The sequence below is a fragment of the Accipiter gentilis genome, chromosome 17 (assembly GCF_929443795.1).
Source record: "Accipiter gentilis chromosome 17, bAccGen1.1, whole genome shotgun sequence".
NCBI lineage: Eukaryota > Metazoa > Chordata > Aves > Accipitriformes > Accipitridae > Astur > Astur gentilis.
Genome location: NC_064896.1, coordinates 23,646,139 through 23,664,566, shown reverse-complemented (window position 1 = coordinate 23,664,566; position 18,428 = coordinate 23,646,139).

Genomic DNA, 18,428 nt, shown 5'->3' with positions numbered 1-18,428 from the left:
TGTTTAAACCTATCTTTAAAGTAGCATTATTCTGACTTCAGTAAAGACTAAAGATTCAGGAGTTAAAGCAGGTGCTTTAACGTTCCTGCGGACCCAGTGAACTGGACAATGAATGTTAGGAGAATAAGAAAATCCAAAGAGCAAATTTTATGTAGTGCTTCCACTGTCTACTTCATAGCACTGTCCAGCTTAAACCATATCGCTCCCGGAATATGTGCTGATTTATACCTGGAGAAAAGAAACACAACAAAGTTTGGGTTTCTAATTGGTGGTCTGTGAAGAATGTTGGTAATGTAATAGTTACTTTGTTTTGTTTGTTCTTTGCTTCCAAAGGGGAACTTACTTTCTCTGATTACCTTTGACTTGAGAAAGCTAGGTCTTTTTATACCAGAAGTTCTGTGGATAGCAGGAAAGGTTATAACCTTACAAAAGAATGGAAAAGAAGCACTCGAAGTGACCACTTGGTTTGTTTGGGGTTTGCTTTTTTGTTAACACCTATGGAACTCAACCAGCTGAAAAATATCTGAGAGAAAGAAAACTTTGGTATAAAATTTGACATTGCTGTCTGTTTTAATAAAAAAGCTAAAAGCTGACACGTACACCTTTTCTGTGACCTCCAGGAGGACCAAAGAATGACAGGCTTCATATTCCAGTGGAAGAAGTGGAATGCCAGTGCAGGACCACAACAGAGGGAAGGAAAATAAGGCTACAGGTTACATAGAAAAAGCATGCATACCCATTTGCTTTTTCCATTCTGAGGTAACATTTCAGTGCACTGCTGTATTTTTGCAGGACTGCCAGATTTTTGCAGTGGTGTCTTAAGTTACAAAGCCAGGCATTGCTATGGCAGAGGTATTTTAGTGCATTTTTTTGTCTTCAAAAATAAGAAAATGTATTTGAATTAAAGAAATAGCCACTGTGTGTCATGGTTTAACCCCAGCCAGCAACTAAGCACCATGCAGCCGCTTGCTTGCTCCCCCCTGATGGGATGGGGGAGAGAATGGGAAGAGTAAAAGTGAGAAAACTCATGGGTTGAGATAAAGACACTGTAATAGGTAAAGCAAAAGCTGCACACTCAAGCAAAGCAAACGAAGGAATTCATTCACCACTTCCCATCGGCAGGCTGGTGTTCAGCCATCTCCAGGAAAGCAGGGCTCCATTACGTGTAGCAGTGACTTGGGAGGACAAACGCCATCACTCTGAACATCCGCCCCCCCATTCCTCCTTCTTCCCCCCCTTTATATGCTGAGCATGACTTCCTATGGTCTGGAATATCCCTTGGGTCAGTTGGGGTCAGCTGTCCCAGCTGTGTCCCCTCCCAAATCCTTGTGCTCCCCCCCCCACCCCCCCCAAGTCTACTTGCTGGTGGGATGGGGTGAGAGGCAGAAGAGGCCTTGACCCTGTGCGAGCACTGCTCAGCAGTAACAAAAACATCCCTGTGTTATATCAACGCTGTTCTCAGCACAAATCCAAAACATAGCCCCATACCAGCTACTTTGAAAACAATGAACTCTGTCCCAGCCAAAACCAGCACAGTAAGTCAGAAGTCTAATCCTGTCCCACTAGATGGGAATGGACTGCTGAGTCTGTAGCATGCTGTATTTTTCTCAAGAAGAATTCAAAGCATAGGTGGATACGGACAGATTCAGTATTAACATGACAAACTGTGCCATCCTAGTCAGGAAATCCCTATCCTGGTAAGCATTTGGAGGAAAAACAGGTCCCAGAAGCGATTCCCAAAGACTGGAAGATGCTCCTTTTGGATGACTTGGTAAATGCATTTGCACAGTAGTGGTCGAGAAGAATGAAAGATCTAAGCATTAAACTTCAATTGATGTATTTTGCTAGCTATAATGAAATTACTAATTTATTTAGACCCATTTGTCTGTGTCACTCAAGCTTGTGACATTTTTACAACAGTTACTTTCCTTATATCTTCATTGATCAATTAGCCTAGGTGTTACCAGCTGCATTTCAATGCCACATGAAATACCGATGCTGTGTGCTGTAGTATATGTATGTCAGGAGGACCTCTGGGAGCAAGTGCGTCCTGCAGGTTTTTGTGTATGTGGTGCCACTCTGACATTACTGTTGAAGGATTGTCAATAATGAAGTGATACAGCCTATGTCTTCATTGGAAAATAGTTGCATTACCAGTCCAAGAAAAAATGGAAATCGGTCTCTAGTGTAAGCTAACTTAAAATGAAAGCGCAGTTTGTTTTAGGTGAGAGGCCTTAGTGTGTGAGAAGTTAATCCATAACTGAGTAAGGGGATGAACTTTCTTTAGAAGTTAATTAATAAGGTCTTAATATTTTTATGATAGTGTCTTACCAGGCAGCCAAACATGGGGCCCTTTAATTCTAGACATTACACACAGGTGGAGGGAATGCAAATACAACAGGATATACTCTATGATTAGCTAGGCAAAATGCAGGAAGAAGAGTGTTCCAAGAAACTTTGCTCACTTTCCTTCAGGCTTCTTCAGGTGCAAGTTTTGGGCTCAGGCTTCTCCTGAGAAAGAGACACTGTTTACAACCATGCAAGCAGTCATTCTCGTGAACCTCTCTCAGAAGAATAGCTTGATTTGGTTTAGCTTAAATACTTTGTTACTGGACATGCTAAACCCAAAAAGCCATCAGAAGAATAAGACAATGCTCATGGATTGTGGCTAGCTTTGTCTCCGCACAATTCTATCCGTGTGTAAACTTATGTCTTAGTTACTTTCCCTGTGTATGGACCTATACATGTGTATAGGAGTTCTTTTGTTAACAGGACCAGTCCATAGTGGTCTTGTAGCTAGGTAGTATTTTCCTTCACATCCAGCTGACATGAATTTAGCCACAAGGAGGGACTATAAGATTCTTTAGATGCTATAGAAAACATTGGACCACAGTTTTCTAAAATGTCATCATCCCAATAACATCATTAGAAGTGTAACAGCGCTAATTAGTGTATGATTTTAATGCACAGATAGTACAAACCATAGACCCACAGCATTTATTTATATATGTGTTTTCACATGCATATGGTCAAGAATGATGTCGAAGTGCTTTTGACATTATTAGGCAAATGTTCAGTCCAAACTGAAATGAATTTTTACTTAAATAATTACCTAGCTAATTGCTGTAGAAGTTATGTATGCATCCAGTTACCTTTAAGGAGGAAATGGCAATCATGTAACACAGTACACCAACGTGAAGAAAAAAAAAAAATTGGCTAGTAGTGAGTATTAGGACACAATGTATGCTTATAAAAATTGCAGAAGAATCTCTGCTGTCCACAAAGGATAATGTCTGCATGGGAAACCTGAAAGGCCAAATTAACCATGATAGGACTTTTATTTATGATTCAGGGCAGAAAAGAGAGTGCAAATTCAATTTTTAGATTATTAAGACATCCCTTTGCCTCAGGACTACCATGTGGTAGAATTTTATTGCTTTAATACCTCTGAATTTAATCACTTTAAATCTTTGACAGTTGCATTAGTATGTGCAATTTCAGCAATACTTTGATTCATTGGCCTAGACCACAGTGAGTTTCATGGTCTGTCACACACTGTGAGTGATTGCTATTGTCTCTGTCAAAGTTCAGCATTTTATACCTATTGAAGCGGTACTGTGGTACCTTTTTGGTCATGCACATACTAGCAATTTTTTCTGTCTTCATATGACAAGAGATTTTTGCTTTGTTACATGTTACAGAACATGCATTTTGATTAATCTCTCACACACTGGTTGATTAATATGTAGAAAGAATCCAGCGTTTTGGTATATGCCACCTAACCTCCATGCCAATTATTTTTTTCCCACATAAAATTTGACTATGTGATTTGCCTCTGAATTTTTCTAGCCACTCCTGGCAAATGTGGGAGCATGTAGCAGACATATAGAAAACCCTGCCTGTTACTAATTTTTTTTTTTTAAATCTTGTCATTATCCTGCCCACCCCCAGCCTTTTCTACAGATGAAAATACTGATGATAAGGCTGACAGAGGAAGCAAAGTCGAACTGGAAAGTCAGTGGTGCATCTAAATGCTAATTACAATTAACACTCAGAAATAATTAAATGCGTCTGCTTTTTTTTTTCCAGAGGAAAATATTTGATCTTGCAAATGCTTCTTTTTAATAAAATGTACAATATCTATAAAAGGTCTCATACAGATGGGACGGACTCACCTTACAGTAAGATTTAGTAAGCATATGCTCTGTAGTGCAGCTCTGCAGGAATCTCTTCGTCATTAAGTTTTGAAGGACAGCAAACCTCTGTTCACAAAACAGTATAGTAGTATTATATATTCATAGTAATATATTAATATATTATTATACATTAACAGTGTTATTATATAGTATGGTTTTCTATACAGAACCAAAACCTCCTTTCCAACACTAATTTGACAGAATTTACCACTTCCCATATGCAAGTGGTCACAATACAATAATTAAGCTGGCACAGTTCTCACCTATAAGCACATTTCCCTTGGTACACAACTGAAATAATTCAGGGAAGGAAATTGTGTTAATTGGTGAATTTCAGAAGAAAGATGGGATGTTGAATTTCACCTTGAATGGGACAGGAATGTTTTTGAAAAGGCTGCTATTAAGTTGTGTCTTTCTGTACAGTCACAGAGGTAAGTTAAGATTGCATTAGCAACATTTGCCTGCCTTTCAAGTGCTTTGCTTAATGTCCTGTCAAAGCAGCTTACAAGACAAAGCGGTGCGCAAACAGATGGCAACATTAAAAAAAAATAATCTCATATGACTTTATGAAAAGTTATTTGAACCTTGAACTGTTTGAGTTTACTTTAAAAAAGAAATAGTGTTGAACTAAAGCTACCCAAAATAGATTTGGCAGAACAGCCTTTTGATAGAAGAATATAAACATGCTGAGTCTCCCTCTGCTTTCATCACTGGAAGAAACGTGTGGCCTCAGGCTCTGGGAAGGGTGGTCAAAAGAAGGAACTCTGCCTCTGCAATATGCTCTTCTTCCCACTTTATCTTGGCAGGGCTTTCTGAGTAGGAAAGGGGTGGAAGTTGCAAATTCAGTGCGTGTCCTGCACAAACACAGAGGCGTGAGTTAGCAATGAATCCCAAAGATCAGCTTTTCTTGAATTTAGACTGCACTGTAAGGGAGTAGTTCGTAAGGAGAGAATGTTTCCCCCTAAAATATAACACAAATTTCCACAAAGACTTTCATAAAGAGACTTAAGGAAAACTTTCCAGATCTCGATTACCACACACACAAAAAAATCACACTTGGAAAAATAATCATAGGGAAATACTTTTACTACATATTAGACAACCACTGGCTCTATGCAATGATTTCAGTGTTTTATAGCACAGAGTAGACTTTATGTTAGCCAGACTTACTATATTCTTTTTACAGTATGTATGAGAGATTTTCCTCTTTACAGAAGAAAACAACTGAGCAGGAACCAAAACTCATCGGAGTTATATGAAATCCTACATTGTATGTCTTCATCAGGCAATACAAAGTTTGCTATTTCACATCTTTTGAGAATAGCTATCCCAGGCAGATGAACTGTTATGATCAGCAAGGGTCACGGCACAGAATATGCATCTGCGCTGTTCAGGACCTTGTGAGTGTTTGGACTGGAATTTAATTTCACCTTTTGGCTTTTTTCCCTGCATTGTGGTAATTTCTCCGCTGTCTCAGGCTGCGTTTGAGTCTTCCACTGACTCCAGTGTTCCTTGGCTAGTCCTTCTGCAATGAACCATTTCTCTGTGTACGTTTAGATGAGCCATCTCAGAAGAAAGCTCACTGGGATCAGAAAAGTCTCTAGAAAACACTGGTTTGACTCCTAAGATCTGAACTGGTTCTGTTTAAGCTCTGCTTAAGTTGTTAAATGTATGCCATTGACCTCAGTGGGAGTTGGACTGAACCCCAGAAGACCATTCAAGTTCAGTAAGGTGGTTCTTGCTCTCCTGTGGTGCAAGTGAGAAAATTTGAACACAGTTAAGATATATATTTAGGATTTAGGACTGAAGAGCAGATGGACCTGGCTGCATGATGGGTAACACATTTCTGGCTTTGTAAAGGTACTTTTTTTTCTCCAGTGTTTTTGGCCAAAATTGACTTGTAAATACCATTTCTCAAAGGTCTGATTATAACAAAACAGATACAAACTGCTAACGTAACATTACAGTGAAATTACTGTTGAGCTGTTTATGCTTACAAAAATGCATCCGCCATTTAGGGTCCCCAGCAGATTTTCCCATCTCCACATAATGAGGTCATCTCATACCGAAAGGAATGTAAGTTTCAAAGATATTGACTGCGTTTTTAGTAATATCACTGAAGTTTAACGAGCTCTGGAAGTGTTCTGTTGCACATCACTGCACATTTAAAACTCAGGGAAAAGCACTTAAAGTGTATGTGTAAAATTTCCTTTAAAAATATTTGAATAATAAAATATTATCTTCCTGTACGCTTGCATAGGGCCAGATCACTTGCTGATGCAGATGCACACAACCTTGTCGTCTCTAAGTGTTTGGCTCGCTGGTTATCTTATGGCTGCAGTGACAATATAGGCAGGGTTTGGTTCCTACGCTCCCAGGAGTTTTGCAGTTAATTGCAATAGCAGTAGGGCTGGACCACTCTAAACAGGTAACAAGTAGGTATGCTACCTCTTTGTGTGCATGGTGCAGTATATACCGTTAAGATATTTTCTCTACATCAATAAGGATTTTCAGAGCTTACTTTCTATATGTGAAAGAATATATAGGGATTGTTTCCCAAAACGGAGTCTTTAGCTAGACTTTCCTCTCCCCGTCAAAGGTGCCAACCTGATAGTGCTAGAGATAGATTCGTTTTGTTTTGTTAAAATATCTGATATTGTCATCTTTATGAAGCCAGTGAGTTTGACTAATATTAAATAGACTATGTTAGTAGTATCTAACGGGTACAGCCTGTACAAATGTAATACAATCTCCTTCCATACTATTTTATCATATTACTCTGGTTTCTAATCTTGCAAATATTCTCAAGAGGAATTACTCACATGCAGAAAATAACCTCATATTCTTTAATGTTTGCAGGCTTGGGCCCCAGGTTACAATATCATTTATATTTAAATTGTTTCTGAGTGTAAAAGACTGCTAATTATTCCAGATTCTGCATTTAGGATTATATTTTAAAGGGAGAAATAATATGTCTTATTTGTCTGATTTTGTCTTTTTCTGTTTCCTTCTGATATGTTTTGTAGTTACACGTATGGGAAGCATGATGCACGTGGGAAAATATTTGGTAGTTTGGTGTTAAAAGTGTTCTTTGTGCTCAAAGAATAAAGGTTTGCAACTGATTTGACATTTTAATTTTTTATTTTTTTTTTGCTAAAAAATAGAAGAAGCAATTCAATTTGTAATATGATTTGTCAAGCTATATTTTAGTGATCAGTACAGAATGAAATTTGAAACACATTCATTTGCACATTTTAGAAACATGGGGCTTTAGTTTTCTTAAAGTGTGCTTCCTTGTGGTTTACAGTTCAGCCAAAGGACTGAAATTAAAGTTGTGTAGGAAGGCAATAAAAGGGGTTTATGAATACGTGCAACTGCTACTTATTTGCAGCCTATGACAAAGTGAATTTCCATGGCAGCTTGTAAATTCATGAAATTTAGAACTTCAGGTAATACCAAAAGCAAATAAGTGACGGAAGAACATAAGCCCAGCTGCAAGTCAGTGAGATTTGGCAACTTAGCCACTTCTGAAACATTTTAATATGCGTTTATGCACGTCTGAACATAAATACTTTAATCAGAGCAGTGCATTAGTGTTTACAGACTGGCATTGTGTTCCCTAGGTCCTATTTGTTCTGTGGTTTCAGTGATGCGTACCCCACAGGTTTTAGCCTTGCAATTCAGTGACAATACTTCTGCGTGATGTCCTTGGCCTGCTGAGAAACACCCATTTGAAGAGTCCCAGCATGAAAGAGCTTCAAAATCAGATTCTAATACCAGAAGTTGAGACGCAAGTTCCCGTAACAGCAAGGAAAATAGATTCCTCCAACGTTTATAAGAAAAAGACCTCTACTGTCTCTGGCTCCCGTCAAACACGTTAAAACCAGTGATTTGTAGCAGATGGGAAGAAAGACTGCTCAGGTGATTGGGTGAAGGGAGAGCTTAACTTACAAGGAAGGGTGAGAAGAAGAGAGGATTACTTTCTTTGAGTATACTGTGGAATATATGCTGGGAATTGAGGGAGGGCAACAGAGATAGATGACAACAAAGAGGTGTAGGTTAGCCAGTAGAAAAGTTAGAAATTATCAACAAGCTGCCTGCCACTAATGAAATCTGATTCTGAGGAAGCTTTGCAGCTTAAACAGGCAAAAAAAACCCCACACATGCCTGTAGGAAGAAGATCAGTTCATTTCTGAACGGGCTTACGACATGGCTCTGAAATACTGAGAGTCTGGATTTCCCAGCCCAGGTGCAAGACCGCCGTGCCTTTTTAAGGCAGCTGAGTTCTGCATCATTTTTTGGCCTCTCTTTAGCCCCTGCATGTAGCACAGTAGGACAGCGGGGCTCTCCAGAGCAGCTAATCCTAATCTCACTCTCACTAGCAAGTGGCAGTCCTTCCCCTGCCTATTTACGGAGCAGAACGCATCAGTAATGGCAAATCGCATGCTTTTCTTCCTTCTTCTTAAGCTCAGTTGTAGAAACCAAATTAGACTTACCACACTATCAATTTTTCTGTAGGATGAATTATTTTATGCCCATCTCCCCCAGGTGCTAGATGTGACTCGGGAGACAAACCTCTCCCACGGTAAAGCAGGGGTGTGCTTGCAGCTCAGCCTAAGCGCTTTCCTTAGCCCCATGGAACTTCAGAGGGAAGGCTTGTTGCAAGCTAACCCTTTGGCATCTTACCCTCCTGATAAAAAGCCTCAGAGCTAATACTTCCAAGGCTCATAAACACCAGCCTTGATTTTACTCCTCATTTCCCTTTCTCCTTGCAGGACAGTAGATGAAATAGTTGTTCTCCTCAGAAGACCTAAGTCCATGTTCTGCCTTGTACTGTTTATTTTCAATAGAGCACACCTGCTTTTGAAGCTACATAAGCCTCCAACAGGTGGATCCGCAGGCCTGCTGACTGCATTTTAACTGTACTTTTTATGATTTTAGAGCCTCTTATGCTGCCATGACAACATTCAGTCCCAGCGTCCTCAAGCAACTTTCATCACTTCCTCTGAGAAGCTGTTCTAGCAGCTTTCCAACAACCAAGAATTACCTTCATCTGCAAGTAGTTCAGCTTTACTACATTAAAAAAATATGGGAGAACAGGAATGGAAACACCCGTCAAGGTAGAGATGTCTGCAAGGGAATGGACACAAGGTCATTCCGTCTTACCCTTTTCATTGAATAGGAAAGAATTTACACTCTGCTTGTTGTACATTTACCTAATCCTAGCTATAAGACTCTACAGAGTACAAAGCAACTGTTTGTGGCAAATCATATGACTATTTAAATGGTCTGACAATTCTTATTTCTCCATGTAGTCTCATCAATATAAGCCAATATAGTATAAATACCCTTTTTAAAGTAGCCTTTCATCTCTCTTCTTTTTAAGATGATCTTGAAATATAAGAGTACATTGAAATTAATATTTTTTATTCTTCAGAAAGATCTGTGTGGATTGATCTTTCAAACTTGTCATGTTATCTGGTTTTGGCTCACACAAAAAGTAAACTTTTTAAGAATATCTAAAAAGTCTTTGTATACTGAGTAAACACACTTAAAAGTCAGGAGGCAAGTAATAGTGAGATGCTTTCATTTAGAAACACAACAGAAAAAAATGCAAAAAAAGTCAGCAGATGAACTGATCTGCAATCCTGAATGGATCTCAGACCTGAAGACATCCCTAAGACTGTGTTAGCAAATATACATACAGAAACCCTGATGAGATCCAGGCTTCATCCCCTCTATTCAGGTGCTGTGAGTTTTATGATGTCAAATCTGGGGCCCCTAATATAAAAATAAGATAAAAATAAATAAAATTATAAAATACAGCAAAAACATCTCTCCACTATGCAGAGAGGACTATAAGTAGCTTTCCTCTCTTTCCTGTGCTCCTAGTAATTTATGGTGGTTCAAAAGGAGTACAGCCAGCTCCCGTCCTCTGGAGTGCAAACACACCGCCTCTTCTCCACACCCTGCCATCTCTGTTTAGCAAGAAATAAAAAAGGATTTTGCACTGAGCCACACAAGAAAAATGGAGAACACTAAAATCTGAGGCCAGCTAAGCTTGTCCAATTGCCGCTGGAATTCCTCCACAGCTAAAAGAACTGCATCATTAAAGATAATGCTTGCTATGAAAGGACAGCATAGATTTTAGAGCACAAGGGGTTTTTAAATGACAACATTCAGCTGGAGACAATATATATCTAGACTCATTCAGTTTTTCTTGTTTTATAATACAAACTAGTCACAACTTGACCAATGAACCGTCTTGCCAAACTGGCAAGAATCTTTGAATTCAAACACATTTTATTTATTCATTGAGTTTTCCTGTTTTCCAGGTGGGAATCTCATAAAGACAAAAGCTAGCTTCCTATTTATGTTATGCTTGTCAGAAAGTGCTTAGGAAGCTCACAGGGACTCCAGTGGAGTGGATGTAAGAAGTCCTGCTTTTCTGCAGGTCGCTAGCAGTGCCCAAAGAGACCTCTCTCAAAAGCATTTCTCCTCCTGAGGAGAACTCCTCAGAAGGAAAAGTTTAATTAAAAAGACTTCAATAATGTGCAGTAGCATTGTTCTTTGGCTTACGGCTCAGACGTCTTGATGCTATGGAGATTCTAGCTCAAAAAGTAGGAAAAGGCGAGTTAGCTGGAAGAGGAAAGAAATCTTAATATTAAGCATAATCATAATGGTGAGATCTATTGTTTTATCTTTCTTCTCATAGTGAAAATCCACACTTTTTAAAGTGAACACATACTTTTATCATTAAAACTCACCACACGTTAAAACTTACGGAATGGTCTAACACACAGTGAAATGTCCCATCTCTGCAGGCGTAACGATCCTCAAAATCGTCATTCTAAACAGGTTACCGTATGTTATTCTATGATATCCTCAGGGTGAAAGAGTATTCATGTGCATTAACACAACACGATTTTATTATGGGGTGGATGATAGATAAATCTGAGAGGAATAAGTGTCCATCAGTGGCTGGATTTACCAACCCTCTGGCATGCAGTAAGGCAATATGGAGCCTGACTCAACTCCCAAATTCTCAGTGATAGACTTCATCTTGGATTGTGTCTTCTTGTTCCCAAAACAACTGGGGCAAATCCCTTCTGCTCAGAGAACTGTGAAGAACACCCTACCAGAGCCCAAAGGCTGAGATACTCCTCCTCACTTACAAAATGTGCTGGTAGCTGAGAACCACAAGAATTCCTAGTCCAAGCTACCACCTGCAAGTCTGGGCAGTATTAGGCAAATTTCAATAGCCATACTTTTATTAATGGTTACATAAGACATTTCAAACATCAGGAGAAGGATTTAAAGCTTTGTAGTGCTTCAAGTGTAAAGGATTTTCCAGAAGAGGGAAAACTAGAAAAACCAGACACTCTCTCTGGCACTCCAGCGAGAGTCTGATGTGTTTAGAAGTGAATGTGAAGGAGCAAGCTTGGTCAGAAAAATCGGTATTTAATTTAAATTAAAAAAAAAAACCAAACAAATGAAAAAGGCTTGGCACTTAATTTCGTTTACATCAAGATGAAATGAAGATGCTTAAAATTTTTAATGATAAGCCAGAATGAGAGAAAGAGACTCCAGAATATCTAGGAATTTTGTGGCTGGGAAGCTCCCTAGGAGATGGGGTACAAAGCAGGGAGTCAAATCTGCGTGTGCCACATCTGAGGTTACATCACTAGTCACGGGGCTAGAGCATTTTCTAAAGCTTTTCTACCATCCATTGCCTTTCTCTAATTTGCCCCTGCCCCTTTAAATGTTTGCTTTTGTTGCAGTGCAGATCAAAACCAACTACGAAAATCACAGAATTCTTTCTTCATTTTTTTGGGTGAAAATAACTGAGTAATTTGCAGTCTTTGGCTCAATGTATATTGACATATGTATGCAAAATTAAAGAGCTCCAGTCAAAGAAAGAGGCAAGTATATCGGCAGCTACAGAAACCATATAAATATCTGTAGCCCCTACCTCGTTCTAGTTCCAAATTAGGATCCTAAGCTACCTCTTTCCAGGTGAATAAAGTAATCGTGAGGATATCGCCCATTCTGGAACTGCTCCATCATTTCCTCTGTTTCTCGTAGCCCTTGTTTTGATTAGAAATTCTTGCTTGAGCCCAGCAACACAGTGGTAAACATATTTCTAAGGAGCCTACTCCAAATTTGGTCAATAACACACTTATTCTTTCCTTATTTATGAAAAGGTTGATCTACCATTTCTGGCTAGACCCAAGATGCACGTCTACCAAAGTGTTTTCCAAACTATTTCTCTTTTAAAGGAAAAAGAAATTCGGTAAGCCCTTGAGTTAAAATAGACCAGCTGCGTGCAAAGGTACGAAACCAAAACAGATAGGCGGAAGCAGAGGAAGGAGTTTGGTTATGTATGGGGTACTGGTAAAAACCCAATGGTTTAAATCGTGGCAAAAAGACCAAGCTATTCTAAGAAAGTGTCCAGTGTTCATTGCTATGGGCTTAAAAAAGTGGTTTCTTAGAGGTAAGGAAGGAGCAGCACGCTGATCTTGCTGAGAAAGCTCAGCAAACTGAGCCCTCTTCCCTCCTGCCGTACGCTGGGTGCTTGGGCAGGGGAGGTGGTGACCCGTCGCTTATTTTGCCGTCACTTCTAATCGCTGCTCACGTAGCAGTACTGCATTCGTGGGGCAGCAGCACAATTGTATTCGCTGTATTTCTGTCGACAGCCTTTCTTTAAGGGCATGCTTTCCCAAATCTTTGAAAGCTGGGAGTGGTGCACATGGAGTTGCTCATGGGTTCAGGTGAGGTGCGGCGTGAACTCCTACGTGGGTGTTCTTCGGGAGCAGGGTGCCCCAAAATCCAGAGCTGCAAAGCAAGGGCACCTGTTAATTGGAAATGCTGCTGATGTCGGGAGGCTGCGTTTTGTTTTCAGAGGAGGTTTTCGTAATCCAGCGTCATTTAAATTTAGAGCAACAGTTAAAGTCCCCGGTAGGCCTTGGTAAACCTTCGTGGATTCCAGTGAATGTTTCATGGCTGTCTTCTCTGCACGTGCCATGTCGCACTGAGCACAGCCAAGTGCGACTTCTTACTCAGCCCAGAGCCTGGCTGCATGAGGTTGAAGAAATCTGTACTAAAATTGTCTCTAACTTATTTTCAGAAGCCTTCTTGGTGCTTTCCGCCACATGAGCCCGACAGCTAGCAAGTCTGACACTTGCAATTTCCCAGAATATGCTTTTTTTTTTTTTTTTTTTTTTTGCCCCCTCCCCAAGACTCTTTGCTACCTGGCTTCTGTGGCAACTAAGGACTCTCTTTTCTTTCTAGCATCCATGATGTTACGCTATTCCAAAACCACAGGTAAGAAATATTAGCTAAAACTCTTGACTGTTTCTACCCACAGGAGTAAAAAGTCAGGATCTGGTGATGCATATTTATGTAATGAAATAAACTCTCAAGTAATTCTGGCTGCTATAATTTTGGATTTATGCAACAGCTTCATAGGAAGTTCTCTAAGCGCAAGTTAATTACCACGTACCTTTAGCATTTAATGTTTTCTGATGAGGACATCTGAGGCCATCCTCTGTTTATGCCTGAATATATTAGTTTTTCAGAAGGGAAAATAAAAAGATAAAATATGTAGCTGAAGGTATGCTAAAGATTGTGTTTAAATACCTGAGCTGAAATTTAGCAATAAAGTATCCATTATCAGGTTTAAAAAACCAAATAATTTCTGCATTGATGGAAATCAGGGTGATCTTAAGTTTTACTGAATAAAAGACATACGTCTTTATTTAAGAAAGTACAGTTAAAAACTTCAATTTCAAAAAAATAATTGGGATTTGTTGGCATCAGCAGCTGCATTTCTAGCTCTGTTTTAAGATAAGCTTTCCTAGCCTTTTCCTGTTACCTTCCCCAGGTGAGTAACGAGACCCTGCTGAGATGCTCTTAGCCATTTTGGCTTCGAGGAGCTCTCGTTTCTTGCCTCCCTGCCCTGGGCCAGAGCAGGGCTGCGGTGACAGATGCCCGTGCCTGCGTGTGTCAGGCGAGGGCTCCCACTTGCTTCCTGATGGTTACTTGATGTGGCATCCCCAAAGGGTCTGTAATCCTTGTTTGTCTTGCCCGGCGTTGCTTAATATCCAGTGACTAAGCACCATTCCCTGCCACCCACCGGCATACTTTCTCTGTTATTTTACACATTGTGAAACCTCCACTCGTTTCATTTCATGGGGTGAGGAATGAGCCTGCCCCACGTCGTTATCCAGCACGTTATGCAGGATCTTATCAGGGAACTCTCACAGCCCCGGGAAAAGTTTTGCTCTCATACCTGGCATTTCAGTAAAGGCTCAGTTCTGGGAAAAGATGGTTACGCTCCTCTGCTCCGGTCGCGTAGGCTCTCGCTGTCCTCCAGCAGCGTGCGCCAGCTTCGCGGCAATAAAACCCCACCAGAAACGCTCGCTGGCGGAGGGGGGGGCACACCAGTTACGCGGGGGAGCTGCCGAAATTGCGCCGGCTATGCACGTAATGAAAGTAACATGCATGCGAGCAATCATAGGGGATCCAGGAAATCGAGATAATTGGAAGGAAAGCACTGAGGAATAGTTACTGGGCGAGTAACGAGCAGATGCTCGACGAGAGGCACTAAACAAGCTATGGAGCTGTGCCGGAGCGGCCCGGGAGCCTCTCCGGGGCCAGACGGCCGAGGCAGCTGTTGGTCTATTCCTGCTCCACAGGATGAAGAGAACCAGATGATACACCCTCAGCACCGTGCCTTGACAGCCCCGCGCTTCCACGCTGGTTTTCAGAGCCTGAGTACAGTTCGAATAGTCATTAACATGAAGCAGCCATCCATCTTGCCCTGGCAAAGAGACAGGCCGCTCTGATTTATGGCTCTACAGGACATGTCCGTACTAACTCTGGGTTTAAAATAAGCAGACCGAATTGCTTAAAAGGAAAGAGCATAAACACTTATTGGTTTTTTTTCTGAGGTGGTTAAGGTTTTTAGCTTGGAAGCCACCTCCATTTATTTTCCCCGTTACGTTCCACCAGCCAAGGGCTTCACCTGTATTTTATGCAAGGCACAGCTGTAGGCTTTGCACCTCAGAGGTTGCTTCCCAGAGAGCATCAATGCAGTATAATAAATGCCATTTAACCAAGCAGCCGTCAAAGCAACAAACTACTTCAAGTACCAAACACGCCGTGCCAGTGGCTGGAAAAGGGAGAATCGTCTCTGAAAATGAGTCCGTAAGCAGTGACGTATCTCCTGCGTGGCCATGGGCCACAGCACGCCTGCCCCAGCCCCGGCAGGTCCCAGCGGGAGCAGACGACATGCGTGGGCACCACCGTGTCTGAGCATGGAGTGGCAGTAAACACTTAAACTCTAAAATCTGTAGGAAGTTGGCCAACCCGGAGGAAGCACTGAGCTAGTGGAGTCCTATGAAGACAGGCTGAGAGAGTTGGGGTTATTCAGCCTGGGGAAGAGAAGGCTCCAGGGAGACCTTACAGCAGCCTGCCGGTACCTAAAGGGGGCCTACGGGAAAGCCAGAGAAGGACTTTTCACAAGGTCCTGTAGCAACAGGACAAGGGGTAATGGCTTTAAGCTGAGAGAGGGTAGATTGAGATTAGATACAAGGAAAAAGTTCTTCGCTGTGAGGGTGGTGAGGCGCTGGAACAGGTTGCCCAGAGAGGTTGTGGCTGCCCCATCCCTGGCAGTGTCCGAGGCCAGGTTGGATGGGGCTTGGAGCAACCTGGTCTAGTGGAAGGTGTCCCTGCCCATGGCAGGGGAGCTGGAACTGGATGGTCTTTAAGGTCCCTTCCAACCCAAACCATTCTGTGATTCTGTGGTGGTGGTGGAGGGCTTACCCCATGGGACAAGAGTGCAGTACAAACCTTCCTTGCTATGGTAAATGTGGACCTAAGGTAGCAAACCACAGACACTAGGAAAACGATGTGATGCAAATCTTATTATTGAGTTAATTATTTTCTATTAAATTAACTGACCAGGCCCTGCTCCTGATGCTCTCTGACCATGTCTCATCAGAGGTGGAATTCAGTTTCCTCACAGACAAGTTCAAGAGGACTACTGGGGGAACAGCAGTAGCACCTAAACTACAGGGCAGCAGATTCTGGGTACTAAAAATACTAAATGCAAGTATGTTCAGAGGAGGCAACTTTGGATTTTGCTCATGGGTGTAAAAAGTTTAGTATCACCTTTTGAGAAAATCACCATAGCTCCACAGCTGAAACTGGTGTTACTGCCATTGCAAAAAATAGCGCTTGACATATCTACAAGGAAAGATCCCCAGAAATAAAGATATAGCCATATGCAAATTGTACACACATTATAAGCACTTCCATGACTGCAGACACACTTTCTAAGGATTTGACCAGCTAGCAGAACAAAATCCAGAGCTGCGTTCAACATACCAGCCTGACTAAAGGCAACAGCTTAAGAAGTTTTGGCACAGTAAAAAACATTACTGAGACATTATATATGTGGTTATGATATAGGACAAGTCAAACTGGAGAACCCATATCCAAAGAGGAAAAAAATTCGTCTCTGGAACAAAATAAGGTACATATTTCTTCACAATGAATGAAAAATGAAAAATATCCATAAGCCAAAGAAAAACCCATAACAACAAGATCAGGAGATATAATCTGAGTATGAATGAAGTTAGACCAAAAATGAAGGGGGGGGGGGGGGGGGGGAGGTTTCTAACCCAAAACCCGCAACAAATATGTGAGAAAGTTTCTTAACAGGAACGGGGTTGAAGAGTGGGAGAATGAGAGCAGAAAATCCTTTTTATTTTAAGGAGCCCAGTGGATGGATGGGCAGGACCACATGTTACGATTGTTTCTCAGCAATGGGGGGGCTGTACACAGGCTGGCGTCTCCACTTTAAAATGAACGGGAAGTGAAAAATCGTGTTTTATCTCAGTTCTGAGGTCAACATTGCTACTATAAGCTTACTCTGTTAGTATGGATTGGATGTTCTCAGTATGTATGTATGCAGCTCTGGTCTCAAACAGCTATAGCAAAACTGGGGGAAAAAAAGTCAAAAAGGGGCAACAGGCATGACCACAAATCATAAATTTCCCTATGACGAACAAGTTGGCGTGCTAAGACTCTTCGTCTGCAGAGAGGGTAACCGAGGAGAAAAGCCAGAGACCCCAGGTCATGGGAGCAGGGAGCAGAGCAGGGTCAAGCGTTCACAAGACTTTTCCCACTACGAGCACTGGGAAGCACTGGAAGGATCCAGGAGGAGCCGGAGCTCAAAAAGGCACGCAGACACGGTCCTTCGCAGAATGCCCCAAGCACTCCCTGCCCAAGGATGCAACGTCTGTGGGGCCAACAGGAGGCTCAGCGAGTATCAGCTCAAGAAGTTCCCTCACCTGCAAAAAGTCATTTTCAGGGAAGCCACCAGGGGAAGGATGATATTTACTTGCTCTGTTCTCACTTCTCCATCGCCCGCTCATGCCATTGCTGGAGACGGGCTATTGGGCTGCAGGGACCTTCAGCCTGGCTGCCCTTCTGTTGCCTTCTGACTTTGTTTATAAGATTGTGGAGGATGAACCAAAAGCAGCTTCTGGAATGAAATAAGATGGATGGAGAAAGCGTGGATGGATTTGTTTTCCTTGGAGAGCAGCCATATGTGAATAGTATAATTAGTTCTGGAAATGAGGAGTGTGACTTAGCTATGCTCCCAGCCACCTTCTTCTCTGTTCAGTCTTTGACACCTTTCCAGGGAAACAGCCTGAAGTCATGGGAAATTTTCCGATTCTTCACCTTCTGCAGAGAATCGCTGACAGCGGTCTACTTGGTCTAAGTGCACTTCAGATTCTCTTGAAACAGTTTATTTGTAATTAACATTTTTGGCAGGGAACGAGAACAGATCTGTTGACAGTCGGAAGTGGTCGCAAGGTTTTTATATTTTCAGGCTGGATTGGAACACCTCAGAGAAATACTGGGTAAAAATGGAACTCCTGACAGTAATTGCATGCTCTAGGCAAGACGTAGACCACCACAATACATTAAATATGATGGTAGACAACACAAGAAAGAGAAGAAAGGATCTGGATGTTTTTTCCTCCTTATACCATCTCATGAATTCATAATTAAAAATGTCTGCATCATTCTGCAAAGAGAAAATTTTGTATCATTTGCTTAATTTCTTTACCCCAGACTTATTAAAAGTTCATAAAAATCTGGCACAAGGAACACATCATAGGAGTACAACATCTTCAGTTTGATCATTTCTTACCCAAC